The sequence below is a fragment of the Lygodium microphyllum genome, chromosome 13 (assembly GCF_053477565.2).
Source record: "Lygodium microphyllum isolate KBCC chromosome 13, Lygodium_microphyllum_v1.1.10, whole genome shotgun sequence".
Classification (NCBI taxonomy): Eukaryota; Viridiplantae; Streptophyta; class Polypodiopsida; order Schizaeales; family Lygodiaceae; genus Lygodium; species Lygodium microphyllum.
Genome location: NC_141147.1, coordinates 44,285,614 through 44,299,582, shown reverse-complemented (window position 1 = coordinate 44,299,582; position 13,969 = coordinate 44,285,614). Strand labels below are relative to the sequence as shown.

The window sequence follows — 13,969 nt, the reverse complement described above, 5'->3', positions numbered from 1 at the left end:
AGTATCTCCCATCCTGAAATGTATGCGACGCTTTCACGTCAGGTTCACCAAAGATGTCGAAGGGTTTTCGAAAGAAAAGTCGCAACCATAGAGGTTCTTGAGAAATTTCAAGACAGAAGATCAATCAAAGCAAATAATCAAGACAAATATGATGCCAAATAACATTTGTATTACTGCCAAGTTATCTCTGAGCATAGAGAAACATCATAACAAACCACATGTGATCAATGCAATTGACCCATGCCATGTATACAAGCTCTTGTTAGAGTCCAAGCTTATGAGAAGCAAGATTTCAAATGCACACAATTGACAACAGTTTCTGCCTGCTTTGCATCATCTATATGTGATTGCAACAGTTGACAAATCTGTTCCACCCTCTCATGAGCAGTATGAAAACTGAGAATAGCTCTTCAAATCATGATTGTTTCCCTCAATACACCAATTGATTGTTGCACTTCATTTGATGGTTTGTAGATGTCACTCACTATTGTATCACTGCGAAATTTGATGCCCTCTGAGACAAGACTTGCATAGACTGCTGCTAATTGAGCATGACTGAGGTCAAACAGTGTTATAAAAAGCTAGAGCTAACCATAACTCATTAACTCTCCGGAAAGCAGTGGTAATTTATCAGAAGCAATGTTCTCATCTTCCTCCTCATCCAGCCAGTATGTTTCCAAGAGTTTCACTGCCTTCTTATAAATGTCAGAATTGTCATGGGTGTGTAAAGTCTCAATCTTTTCAATGCCTTCTGCTTCATCAATATACTGAGCATACAAATTGATGCCACCTGTATTACCAAGGTCCTTCTCGGCTTCCCCAACCCTCAATATGTTTTCTAATCCTTCCAAACACACCGTCACAATTCGAGGATCCGAACAGGTCAATAGATAACACAATGGCTTGATGCAACCTTGGCTTATAAGGTACTTTATATGTTCGTGTGTACCACCTAATGTAGCATTTGATATAGCCCAAGCTGCCTCTTTTTTAATCTCAAATTCTGTTGTACCAAGCAATGATACAAGAGGAGGGATGATGTTTGCATCAATAACAGCCTGAATTTGCTCTTTGTTCCCAGCAGTTATATTTGATATGGTCCAACATGATTCCTTTTTTATGCTTCTTTTGTGGTTGTAAGTGAGCAAATTTAGAAGGCAGGGAAGTACATTGTGGTTGAGAAGATACTGTGTCTGTGCATCATCCCCTGTGACAATATTGCCCACTGTTCGTAATGCAGGGATGAGGACTGATGGAGATGGATGCAGAAGCAATGCAACAAGCCTCGGGCATACACCAGCTTCTATAACCGCCTAAATTTTATCATTTGTGCCATCAGAGAGGTCTCTCCAGAGGTATTATTCAAGCCAGAACTTTTAAGGTCGAATTCGATATGACGAACATCTCTGTCATCTGCATTTTCTGTAAGTCGTTTATTGCATATCATACGAGTCAGAAAGGGTTTTTGTGGACCAATAATCGAAGGATCATCTCATTCTGCAGTATCAATCGGTCCATACGTTCCAGGCATATTGTCTTATCCCTTGGTCATATCAGCTTGTAGTCAAGCAGCACCATGAAAGGCCTCCAAAACAAAAGGATCATCGCATCGACTTCATGGGTCAACTTGATTGAGCTCTTCTGCTGTATGGCTACAGGATGTCCTCTTGCAGTTGATTTTGTGCTTCTCTCCTTTCTCTAATCACAGATCAATGATGTCGATGCTAGTTGCTGCCACATGTGCTAATAACAATGCTCTCTATGCCATAGAAGTAAGGACTCGCTGTAGCAGTTTCAAAGGGCATGATCATCATGATACTCAAGCACAGCCTCCCTCTTACTCCATCGAATGTCCGTCGAATTCCTTGACGGCAGCCCCTCCATCGTTTCCTGTCTATCTTCGGCTTCTCTTTTGTCACCTAGAGCTCGCTGATGCTTCTAGTCCTCTTCTCGTTCCTGTCATCCTCTCCTTTGTTGTCATCGCTACACCTTTGTCTTTGTCACCTCCATGTCTGTCTTCTGCCTTGCTCCAGCTTCACCGTCTCCTTTGTCTGCGACTGACTGTTGTGTTCAATCCCCTCTCGTATTGCAGCAGCTTTGTCACTCCTCAGTCTGCCATCTCAGTCTGCCGTCTTCCTGTCATCACTTTCCATTCGCTCCCTCCATCAAGCATTGACCCCCCTGTTCTTCCTGTCCTAAACTCTTATTCCAAGTTGCAGAGATTCCCCTCCGATTAATCGTCTTCAATTTCCCCCCCTTTTTGTCTCCGTAGCTCATCATCATTTGACGAAAATCCTTCCTTTTTCCTTCCGTCCAGCTCCTCTGTTCCTCTCTCCGATTTCCTTCTGCTTTTTCTTTCCCCTGGTAGATTATAATTATGTTGTGCTTGTTTTCTGCATCTCCAGATATGTCATTTTCTTTTTCTAATTTGAACACATTATGCCACCTTTTTCAGACTGTGCGCTTCGCCTCTTTTATCTCTCTCACTTTCTCTGCTTTTGTCCTCTTTTTCGACCCTTTCTTCCCCCAAAAAACCCATTTGAAAAAGCTTCTTCCATCATTGGCTCTAGAAAAGCATTCAAGCCCTCATCTTCATATCATAGCTTAAAATGGCTCTTTCATATCATATGCTTTCAAACTGCCTCCAAACTTTGGAATTCTTTTCCTTGTTCATCACAATACAAGCAAACAAAACCCCTTGTCACCTTCAAGCCAAGATAATGCAGCATTCCACGAGATTACGCTACAAAGTCGATGCTTGTCAAACACTTTTTGTGCTTCTGCAAATAAACCACACATGGCATACATACCAACCAATGCACTGCCAACAACAATATCCTTTTCTAGCCCCTCTTTACTATATTACCACGCAGAATAAAGATGCAAACATAACAACTAAGCATGTACAAAGTATCAAATCCCACACACACAACTTTTGGGTGAATTTCACACCTCGGATGCGCAGCAATATGACAACGTATTGACAAAATGCGCCCACAATGGACTGTGGTATCATGGCAAGGTTCGAGCAGGAGAGTCGACGATGAGCAACGGATCCAAACACGGTTATGGATGAGATGGAGTATTTTGAAAACTTGCAAAGTATTGTTACGGTGGATTACCGTAGCTTCTCCATGATACTATTCAATGTGCAGTGGTTCAAAGTGGTACTTGAAGGAGCTGAAGCAACAGTTCGACGAGGTCTATCTAGATTTCTCGAAATAGATTTCGAAAAAAAATGGACGGATTTGTGCGACACCTTTGTGTTGCTAGCCCATTGTAAACATGTGCATGAACTCATTTGTTTGTTAATTGTATTACGATATGGTACATGTCACAATAGTTTAATCTCTCTTGTACGTGTTTGTGAACAGGTAATCTTCTATCCAAACCCCCGACAACCTCGATGGTGGTATGTTATACGTTTAGCTCCACGAAGTGCGAGAGTAGATGATCGAAGCGATGTTTCGAGCATAGATGAGGACAATATGTAAATAGAGGGGTCGATATTGCAAGGGGTGGAGGCCGCCGAAAGCTTGGAGCATGTAGAGGAGCCAGCATCGGCTAACAATGATGGAAATACAGGAGTCCAAGAATTCTTTGAGAATGAGGTGGACTCATTGTTTTGTGGTGACATGTCTATCGATCTTCCAGTGTATGCGGAGTTGTGTCAGGAGATTGACATGGGACCATAGGATACTTCATACTTGGAGCATCCACTTACTCAATTCGTTGACTAGTCACTTCTAAGGGTACATAAGATATGCATTTTAAGTGAGATTATTTTTTTAGGATTTATATTATCTTACTTTGTATGATTTAAATTGATTATGCTAACATCATTTTTTGTATATGCATGTGACCTTTTCAGGATGAGTCGAGGGATGAGCGATGAGGAGTTGCAGGATATCTTTACGTGCATGTCTCTAGATCAGATGGCAAGATTCAGAGACATGGCAGACTAGGAGTTGTCTCGGACATCGTCAGATTGCTTTACAAGATCTACTTCGGTGTGATCAGATGCTTCGGCTTCAAGGAGACGAGGTCGATGCTTTAGACTTGGGCCAGAGGGAGGGAGTGCTTTAGGGTCAGGGGGATGCTATAGAGATACAGAGGTAGTGAGCCCGCAGTCAGCATGGGGGATACATGTGCGACTCCTCGCTCTCATGGCGATTCCAGGGAGCGTGGCTCAGGTGGTTGCTGTGGAGGCATGGACGCGGTGTCTCCGCCGTCTCATCGTTCTACTGGAGTTGCATCACCTCCAGCATTTGTTACACCTGTGGGATGTCTACTTCAGTTACTCCGGATTTGTAGGTGGCACCCCTATGGGTGCTACTCTGATAGATACTACCCTAGTTGGTACACTGGATGTACAGGGGTCTCTGGATATGCCCAAGAGCGAGGACGCAGGTGGGAGAGGACCCATCTTAGGCATACCCCAGAGGGATATGCCTATCTTGTCGATGATAGGTTACGAGCCATCATCATGAACGATGAGGGGAGGAGGGTGATGGCTCACATGAGAGAGTTGTGCCAATAAGTTTTTCAGCACAACATCTTAGATCATTGGAAAAACATACCGAAGGGGAGCAAGGACTACATAGTAGAATCCTTGCATGAGGAGTTTCTGGTTCCAGCCACAACAGATAGATTTTCTATGGGTTGGATGATGAACTATGTGCATGCCTATATGTCACACAGATGATCAGACGCACGCAAGGCACTCAAGAGTGGGGTTGCAAAGCCCGAGTGGCTAGACGCGGATGACTTGCGCCAACTGAGGGAGGAGGCTATAGATTCTCCAGGACGTTGGAGTCAGCAGCACCAGGCGGTGGGGGCATGACTAGAGACTAGAGTGGTCCATCATCTTGGGAGTGACGGCCACAGGACATATCTGGAGAACTTTGTAATTTTTTATTTTGTTTTGCTTGCTTTTTTTTTTGCAATATCCTTTGTACTGACAATCATGTTTCTAACAGTTAGTATTTTATTTTCTTTGCAGCACTCCATTACAAATCGTGATCCGACCAGCCTTGAGACTCGATATGTAGAGAGGCACGGTCTCACTGCATTGATTGACTGATTGTATAGATGTGGCGACCCTATAAGTCACTCATATTTCTTGTCTGTAGTTACCATGTTAAATTAGAATGCATTATTATATGGTGGACTGATGTCTTGTTGTCTCTTTTTTTGCAGAGTCCGTTCGATGCTCCTTTGTGGCTGGACGAGCTTTCGGACGGCGAGGATATGTAGCTCGCCCTTGGATCCCTGGAGCTCACACACCCTTCTTTTTTGGTCGCCTATTTGTGTAGACATTTTATATGTAGTAGTGATATCTTGTCATGATTGTACCAGTCACTTTCATTATGCGATCATGTATCAATGCTATGACTTCAGTATATTTTGTTTTTGTTTACATGAGCATTGTACACAGTACAGAAACTATTTTGTATGGCCCAAATAAAGCACACAAGCTTCCCTGCCACAATTTTTTTTTGCCTATTACCGTCGCTATTAGCCTCGTAAATTTTCATGCACGCGTCGTTATTTGCATCGCAAAGCGTTGTTATCATCAGCATCGTTATTTGTGTCGGTATCATGCGATGCTGATACCTACGCAAATAGCGATGCTGATAACAACACTAATACCGACTGTTCTATGGCGTCACCAATAACAACGTTGTTTGCAATGACGGGGGTAAATTTTGTTATTTACATTTTTGTCACTTTTAACGTCGGTATAAGGCCTATATCTTTGTAGTGGTCTCATAAATTATATTGGATATAAATTACTTAAAAAGAACGTATCAAACATAGAAATCAACTTTAGAACTCCTATTTCCATTGTTTATAATGAACATAAGAATTAAGAAGGATAATTTCTATATAGCACATGTTAAAAAGTGCTTTAAGAACATTGTTTTCATGGTTATGGATGTTTTTGTAGTTGATATGTGATGAAATATTTTATCTTATAGTTTTAGATATTGATTGTGGAGGTCCAGGTTCTTGGGATTCCTAGCTCAACATACCTTAACATCCTACGAAATGCCAAAAAATTCACATGTATGTAGGGATCCTATGCTCCTACAAGAGGAATATGTTTTTGTTTTGGATCACTTGACCACCTAAGAGGGAAACGGGCCAAGTGATAAGTGCTCCTATTATGTATAATGATTTTGGAGGCCTAGTGAAGTATAGCAAGACTCTAAGCCATTAAATTTCTTGTTATTCATAGGAGTGTGATCACATACAGTCCAATCTTGTGGGGTTGAAAGGTCTTGTCTTAGGCTATAGCCTAACCTTGTGAGTTTAGAAGGTCCTAAGGTTAGATGATTATCTTCTTTGTAGAGAGACAAAATTTATACCATTCTATGGAGTGATGGTTTTGTATATCTTTTATGAAATAAAATACTATTTTTCAAAATGTTAGCCATGTGCTAAAGGCTAGTTAATGAATCCTATATAATAGGATAATAAAAAACACATTTTTTATGTGTTCAAATAGTGTGGTAATATACTTTGCCTAATTAGATAACAAAAATAGAAAACTTTGAGGAAAATGGTATTATATTTCTATTATGGGTGACTTATTTAAGCTTTCTTTCAAAAGTAGAATTGAGATTCTTATGCTCAACTAAACCCAACATTTTCCAAGGGGAAATAAAGTAATGGTGTGCATGGACATGAATTCTGATTGACTACTAGAGGATCCATTTGGCTACTAGAGGATCCCTTTAATAAAATAATACATTATAATAAATCTAACTTGCAACCCTTTCTCTACCATTTGACCAATAGATACTTAATTCTTTGCGAAGAATAGTATATATTATATATCTTATAAGCATGTTGTTTGACAATTATGCAAAGGTAAAGAAAAATTTTCAACATGTAAGATAAGGCAGCGCAAATCATCACCCATCCCTACATTTCTTTGACTCTCCAAATTCACATTTATTCAAACAATTTAGTGTGGTTAATCATGTGATTTGATGCACCAAAATTTACATACCAAACATCATTATTTGTGCTCTTTTTGACAATAAGATTTATATGTGATGTATAACAAACAAACACTAATTTTTGTTGTCATTTTTCCTTAAATATTATGCATAATTTCCTGACTATAATTTACCATTGCAATTGCAATCCTTCTTATCATAACAAGGGGTTACAATATGATATATTTTTCCATAATAATTATAGATAAATTATTAGAATCTCTATTTTTTCATCTACCTCTTTTTTAGAGCTCTCCCTATCTTTAGAATTACCAAACCCTCCTAAAATGTGCATGTTACCAAATTGTTGATTTAACTTATTTTGCTAGTTACTACTAATACATTCCATACAATGACCTCTTGAAGAGAATCTACACATCCTCTTTCTGAACTTGAGTAGAATGATAAGACTTACTCACCACTTCTTTTTTATGATACACCCTACAACTTGCTCACCACTTCTTTTTTATGATTCACCATACAACTTGATCTCTTTAGTGATCATAAGAGAGACCAACTCATTAAAATCTAGGAATGGTTTTTGTACATATATAAAAATAAGAAAAATTATCAAGAAAATGGCAACACTCCTTACCTTCAAAAATACTCCTTATAGAAAACTTTCCCTTTCTACAAGGTATTTAGCTCTTGTTTTAGCTCTTGTTTGAGCTAAATCTTTCTTCTCTTTTTGTTTATAGGAAATCTATTCTAAAAATTTGTCCAATTTGTATGCATTTTTAGTATGCCCTGCCACACTATTATCAATGATTGCAAACAACTGATATACTACATTTTTATACTTAGCATTACATTCTTTCTATGCCTTCAATTCTTGTGCACTCAGATGCTCACTTAGTTTTGCCTCTTCTTTTTCACTCAAAATAATCTCATATAGCCTTTTCCAATAAAAAAGTTCATCTTATGTACTTCCAGATGGATAGTTGTTTTTGTGTAGCTTCTCAATAATAAGTTTTCCATTGTTCTCACATGTTATAGCAAAACTAAGTACTAGACAACAAGCAAGTCTTTTGTAATCTTCTACAAGATGTGCACAAAAATAAACCATGCAATCTTTTTCAATGACTACTAATTAATAGTACATACAATGTGCAATCTATTTGTAAATAAACCTTGTGTTTATTTCTTGGCAAATATTTCAAAAATTACAAATTTGAAATCTTTAATTTGTGCATCTAAGAATAAGTGACATCGCCAAAATTGCAATATGCCCTAAGACTCTTATTTGTAACCTTGCGTAGCTAGAACAAGGTTGAAATAATCGCAAATGGCTAAAAACACAACAAGAAATCCCAGTAGAAATAACTAAAAATATACATATATTCTACTTGTACACAAAATCTCACAACTCAAAAGATGCGGAGAGAGAGAGAGAGAGAGAGAGAGAGAGAGAGAGAGAGAGAGAGAGAGAGAGAGAGAGAGAGAGAGAGAGAAATCTTGTAAGACACACAACACACAAATACACAAGATAGGAAGCTGAAAGTCTTTCTTGTTCTTTTTCTTCTTCACCATAATAGTTTGCCAATATTAAGATAGAGTAAAACATACGTAATATACAAGCAATCCATAATATGAATACACTAACTAGAAAGATGATGAGATATATATGTCATAACCCAAGTACATGGACTAATTAATGTCTACTTATTAAGTATTGTGGGAGCTTTCGCTCAACCGCCAAGACCCACGGACCGCTTATCGGTTCAAGCGTTCCAAGCGAGCTCTAATGGCTATCTCTCACCTAGCCGACATGCTATTGATCCTACGAGTGTAGTGAGCTTCCCTTAGTGCCGATATGAGTTGCCTCCTCTCTTCCACACACCGGTCACTCCACGATCCTAGATGCTAGCTCAAGCATCCTCAAGCCTCCTCCACCTCCAAGCTCCATCCTCCATAGCGGCACGCACAAGAAGAGAGAAGGGAAGAGAAGAAGAAGAAGAAGAGGAGATGGTGAAGAGCTTCGCCCTCTTGATCTCTCACTCTCACTCACACTCACTCCCTCACACTCTCACATTCCCTCTCTCAAGAGCACACACAAGCAAGAAGGTGAGAAGGAGAGAAGAAGAAGAAGACTCCCTTTGCCACACACCAAAGAATGATCTCTTATTCACTTTTTGAACTTTATATATTCAAACCCTAAAATCCCATGGGCACCCATCCCTTTTTTACATGACCGGCCATTGTGGCAAGGTTCTTTTTTCATTTTCCTCTTTTAGCCCCGTGCCTCTAGCCTACACCCGTCTAATATTTTACAATGGGCTCTTTTACAAGGATTTTCCGAGTTGAGGTGCCTTTTCTTTTAAGGTTGGGCTTTTTGCCCCGGTTCATCTTTAGAGGCTGCTTGCATGTCTTTGCTCTTTCTCCATCTTCCTTTGTTTTCCCTCCATTTTTTGCCATCTTGACTTGGGGTTAACATTACCCCCTCCTAGACGAGTGCCAGTCCCATGGCACTTTGGCGTGGGTGTAAGGGTGAGGGCCACATGTAAACTCAGGTGCTTGTGGAAGCTCAAGAACGAGGTTTGTTGGAGTAGCTCAGTGGATTGCATGGGTGGACGAGGGCCTCCGAAGTTGGTGGTTGGGCGTTTGTGGTGTACCTGAAGAAGAAGGTGCGGTGCTCTACCTAGGGGGGGAGTTGTCCTCATCGTGTTGGTGCAATGTGCTCGTGCTAGTGAAATGGGAAAGTGGGTCTACTGCAGGCGAACTGGGGTGATGTCCCACACTTGAGGACCCCATTTGTGCCAAGGGGGTGTGGTGCCAGTGGCTTAGGATGACAGGTCGAAACCATAGGTGGGTGTTACCTCCTTGGGTGTGTCCTGCCATTGATGTGTCCTAAGCGTGACGTGGGGATCAAAAAGGGCTAGGGGGTTAGGAGCGCAGCCAGTTGACCAAGGTCACTGGACACGCCTAACTTAAGGACCCCTAGGTGCAGTGATCGTGCCCCCTTTTTTTTTTAATACGTTTCGGGATAGTATTATATGAGGAGCAGGATAGCCAAGTCTAGTTCTCATCGTCGGAATGAGGGGGGAGGGCGGGCGGATGGATTTGCATAAAAATTGGTGACTCTACATGTACCCTTTTAGGTTCATGCGGACATGGAGAGAGGTGGTGGATAGGAAGGGGTGATTTCACCTAGTGAATTGACTGTTGCTCATATCCTCTAGGAGCGCTAGGCAAAATGAAGGTAGTAGGCTAGCCCTCATCATTAAGCGGGTCATAGCGCAACTATCGATAGCATTAGGATCAAAAAAGAGAGGAGGCAAGCTGCTTTCTTGTGGTGCCAGATCTTGCTTAAGTAGGAGTTTAAGGAGCCTAAGGTAATTATAGGTGGTTATGAATGTGGGATCTGGGCACGAGGAGAACTCAGCGAGGAAACGTTTCATGGAGGTGGGCAGGCTTCCTAGATCAAAAGGTAGAGCATCCTCAAAGGAAGTGGTGTTGGCATTATAGATGACGGGGAAGTCATTCCTCCCATGGAGGGTGGCGACAAAATCCACGCCTACCCTATGGGGATACGCCATAAACGTGGGGTCATTCTGCTCGTAGGGTTGGGTGTTACAAAATGCCATCCAGGCGAGCATGTTGGTATTACATATTTGCCTCCTCCAGAGGGGTTGGTAGTCGTAGCCCCTTGCCAGAATCAAGTTCTGAGCACCCTACGGGCTTTCAACAGTTTGAGCTGCTGAGTCCTAGCCAGGTCGGGTCAATTTTCTAAAAATTTGGTAAAAATCTACACTCAGCCCAACTGGTCCGAATTGCAGGGTCCGAGTGAGTTACTTGGACGGGCCGAGGGCCGAATCCGGGACTTGGACAGGGTGGACTCGGATGGAGTCACTCGGATAGGCCGAGTGGTTGACTTGGACAAGGTTGTTCGGACGGGCCGAGGCAAGTGGGCCAAGGGTGAAATTTGATACGTGGCCGAGGGCCGAGTTTGGACTGAATTATAGACTCGGACTGGCCGATTAGGGTTTTGGTCGGATGGGCGGAATGGCGAGGGGCCGAGGGCCGATTCTGGGACTCGGTCCATGAGTGGCCACTCGGACGAGCCGAGCGTGGTGCACGTAAACAACGCAAACTCGATTTCGATCTTTTCTCGTGCTTCACTCAATCATACCACGCATAACCCTCCAGATCCTACCTAAGGGAGTAAGAGAAGGGATTCATATACCTTGATGGAGTGACGGGCTTGTCGTTGGTGCGATCGAATTGAATCGGCTGGTAGCTCTCTCTCTCTCTCTCTTTCACACTGAACTGTTGCAAATGAGTGCTTCCTCGGCCTTTTGGCTCTTATACCCCTTCCCGGGTATGGTGTTGACGCCCCCAATCACTCACTTGCCGATCTTAGGCATGACAAGCAAGCTTGTTGCCATTTTTGTACGATTTTTTTCCCTATTTTGCAACAGTAAACCCTACCCTTCTCCGGTGTGATTTCCTAATCCTAACCTACTCTAAATGCAACAAGAATCGAAAGCAAAACACTAAAATGATTTCTCCATGTTTCCTAATCATCAAACCAACAAAATAACCCAAAATACTTACTTGTTTTGAAGATCAAAAACACCCAAACTTTCTACCTATCTCAAGCTCCGTTTTGGGGATGAATCCCTTACTTCGATGCTCTATATGAGGCGTGCTAGTGCTCAAGCTTGAATCCGTTGGTCCCGGCAACTGAACCAATATGTGGGAGCTTTCGCTCAACCGCCAAGACCCATGGACCACTTATCGGTTCAAGCGTTCCAAGCGAGCTCTAATGGCTATCTCTCACCTAGCTGACGCGCCGTCGATCCTACGAGTGTAGTGAGCTTACCTTAGTGTAGTGAGCTCTAATGGCTATCTCTCACCTAGCCGACGCGCCATTGATCCTACAAGTGTAGTGAGCTTACCTTAGTGCCGATATGAGTTGCCTCCTCTCTTCAACACACCGGTAACTCCACGATCCTAGATGCTAGCTCAAGCATCCTCAAGCCTCCTCCACCTCCAAGCTCCATCCTCCATAGCCGCGCGTGCAAGAAGAGAGAAGGGAAGAAAAGAAGAAGAAGAGGAGATGGTGAAGAGCTTCACCCTCTTGATCCCTCACTCTCACTCACACTCACTCCCTCACACTCTCACACTCCCTCTCTCAAGAGCACACACAAGCAAGAAGGTGAGAAGGAGGGAAGAAGAAGAAGACTCCCTTTGCCACACACCAAAGAATGATCTCTTATTCACTTTTTGAACTTTATATATACAAACCCTAAAATCCCATGGGCACCCATCCCTTTTTTGCATGGCCGGCCATTGTGGCAAGGTCCTTTTTCCATTTTTCTCTTTTAGCCCTGTGCCTCTAGCTTACACCTGTCTAATATTTTACAATGGGCATAAGAGGGAGCCTGGCGCTCTTTTACAAGGATTTTTCGATTTTTTTGAGGTGCTTTTTCTTTTAAGGTTGCGCTTTTTGCCCCGGTTCATCTTTAGAGGCTGCTTGCGTGTCTTTGCTCTTTCTCTTGTGTGTCTTTGCTCTTTCTCCATCTTCCTTTGCTTTCCCTCCATTTTTCGCCATCTTGACTTGGGGTTAACAAGTATCACTAGAATGAATATGCTAATCTAGGTATTAACCACATCCATGATATGAATGTGAAAATAGTCATCCAGGCATATGAGTGTGAGTGCTATTATTTAGCAAGCTCTTCATTTGGAGCTTTTTAAGTGCTTCTTGAAGTTTTTTGGTCATCACTTGGATTTTTTTGTTATTTTATGGAGCTTTTTGTTTGATTATGTTATCGCTTTGAATTTAATTATTTTGCAATTGCAAACTAATTAGATCAATTATATTAGGATGTTGAATTGCAAACTAATCACAAACTATTGAATGCTTTGATCTCTAACAAAAAATAGGTATGCAACTACTTCTAAAGCATGAAGTTTTAACATAATTTTATAAGTTTATGAAGTAATCCCAATTTAAGTGAGATCCAAAATCCATAGATTCATACATAATTCCCGAGCATCATCAAGCCCCATGTCATGCACTACCAATACAAGGCATCATATTAAAAATAATGCAACTACAAATCATGTGAAATCATCATCGTCACTAGGATGCGCATGCCACATCAACCAAGCACTGGTTGTAGAGGCTAAAATTACCCTCAAGGCACATGCAAAAATGATGCATCTTTGTGCATGCTCTACCAAGGCCGCCACAACCTGAAAAAATATCCAGCACATAGTCGAGATCCTCCGGAACGTAGCAAGGAGCCACCTACAAAAGAAACCATTTAGTAACATCCATAACAAAAGCATGACATATCTCAATGCAAAGTATAAACCAGTCTAAGAGAGTATAACGCACCTATAAAAAACTAGTGATCTTTCTGCACCCCCTCGAACCTCTACACCATCCACATAAGTGTGCTCAAATGATGTGCCCTGGAGGTCTGTCTCGAAGAGGAAGCTACGAGAGGCAGGAAACCTGTATGGGCTAACCCTCTTGCCAGCCTCTCTATCATATGAAGGGACATGCATCCCTCGATAAAACAAGCCAATAGTAAGGTCCATGACCTAGCAATGCAGAATCATCTTGTTAGCTACTTAAACTTTTATTTTCAAAAGTTACAAGTCTGTCTTCAACACATGATGAACCTAAAAACGGGCCGGCACTGGCTCATGCACTAGCCGACCTCGTCACTACACACAAGACAACCCCTCGGCCTCACGGCCAGGAGCGTCTATCAAAATCTCTGCCTTCCTAAACATTGTGTTTGTAATACGTCGTTTGTAGTCCACTCTTCTCTCACCCACTACTCCTCAAAGGGAGTCCCTTTCACATAGCCAAAAGGCTTGAATCACATACACATGGGGTTCTTCCTACGGCTGAATGCCGTCAACCCTCTGCGACTCTCCTACACCTTGGGGATTGGCCCCTCGATGCGTCGCAACATCTAAACATTTCGCACAAAAGTCGCTCA

The 13,969-nt window shown here is 41.9% G+C and overlaps 1 pseudogene; it reads right to left on the bottom strand.

The window, feature by feature from the left end:
- Positions 1 to 587: 587 nt before the first annotated feature.
- Positions 588 to 13,559, bottom strand: LOC148026568 (importin subunit alpha pseudogene; annotated as a pseudogene).
- Between the last annotated feature and the right edge of the window lie 410 nt (positions 13,560 to 13,969).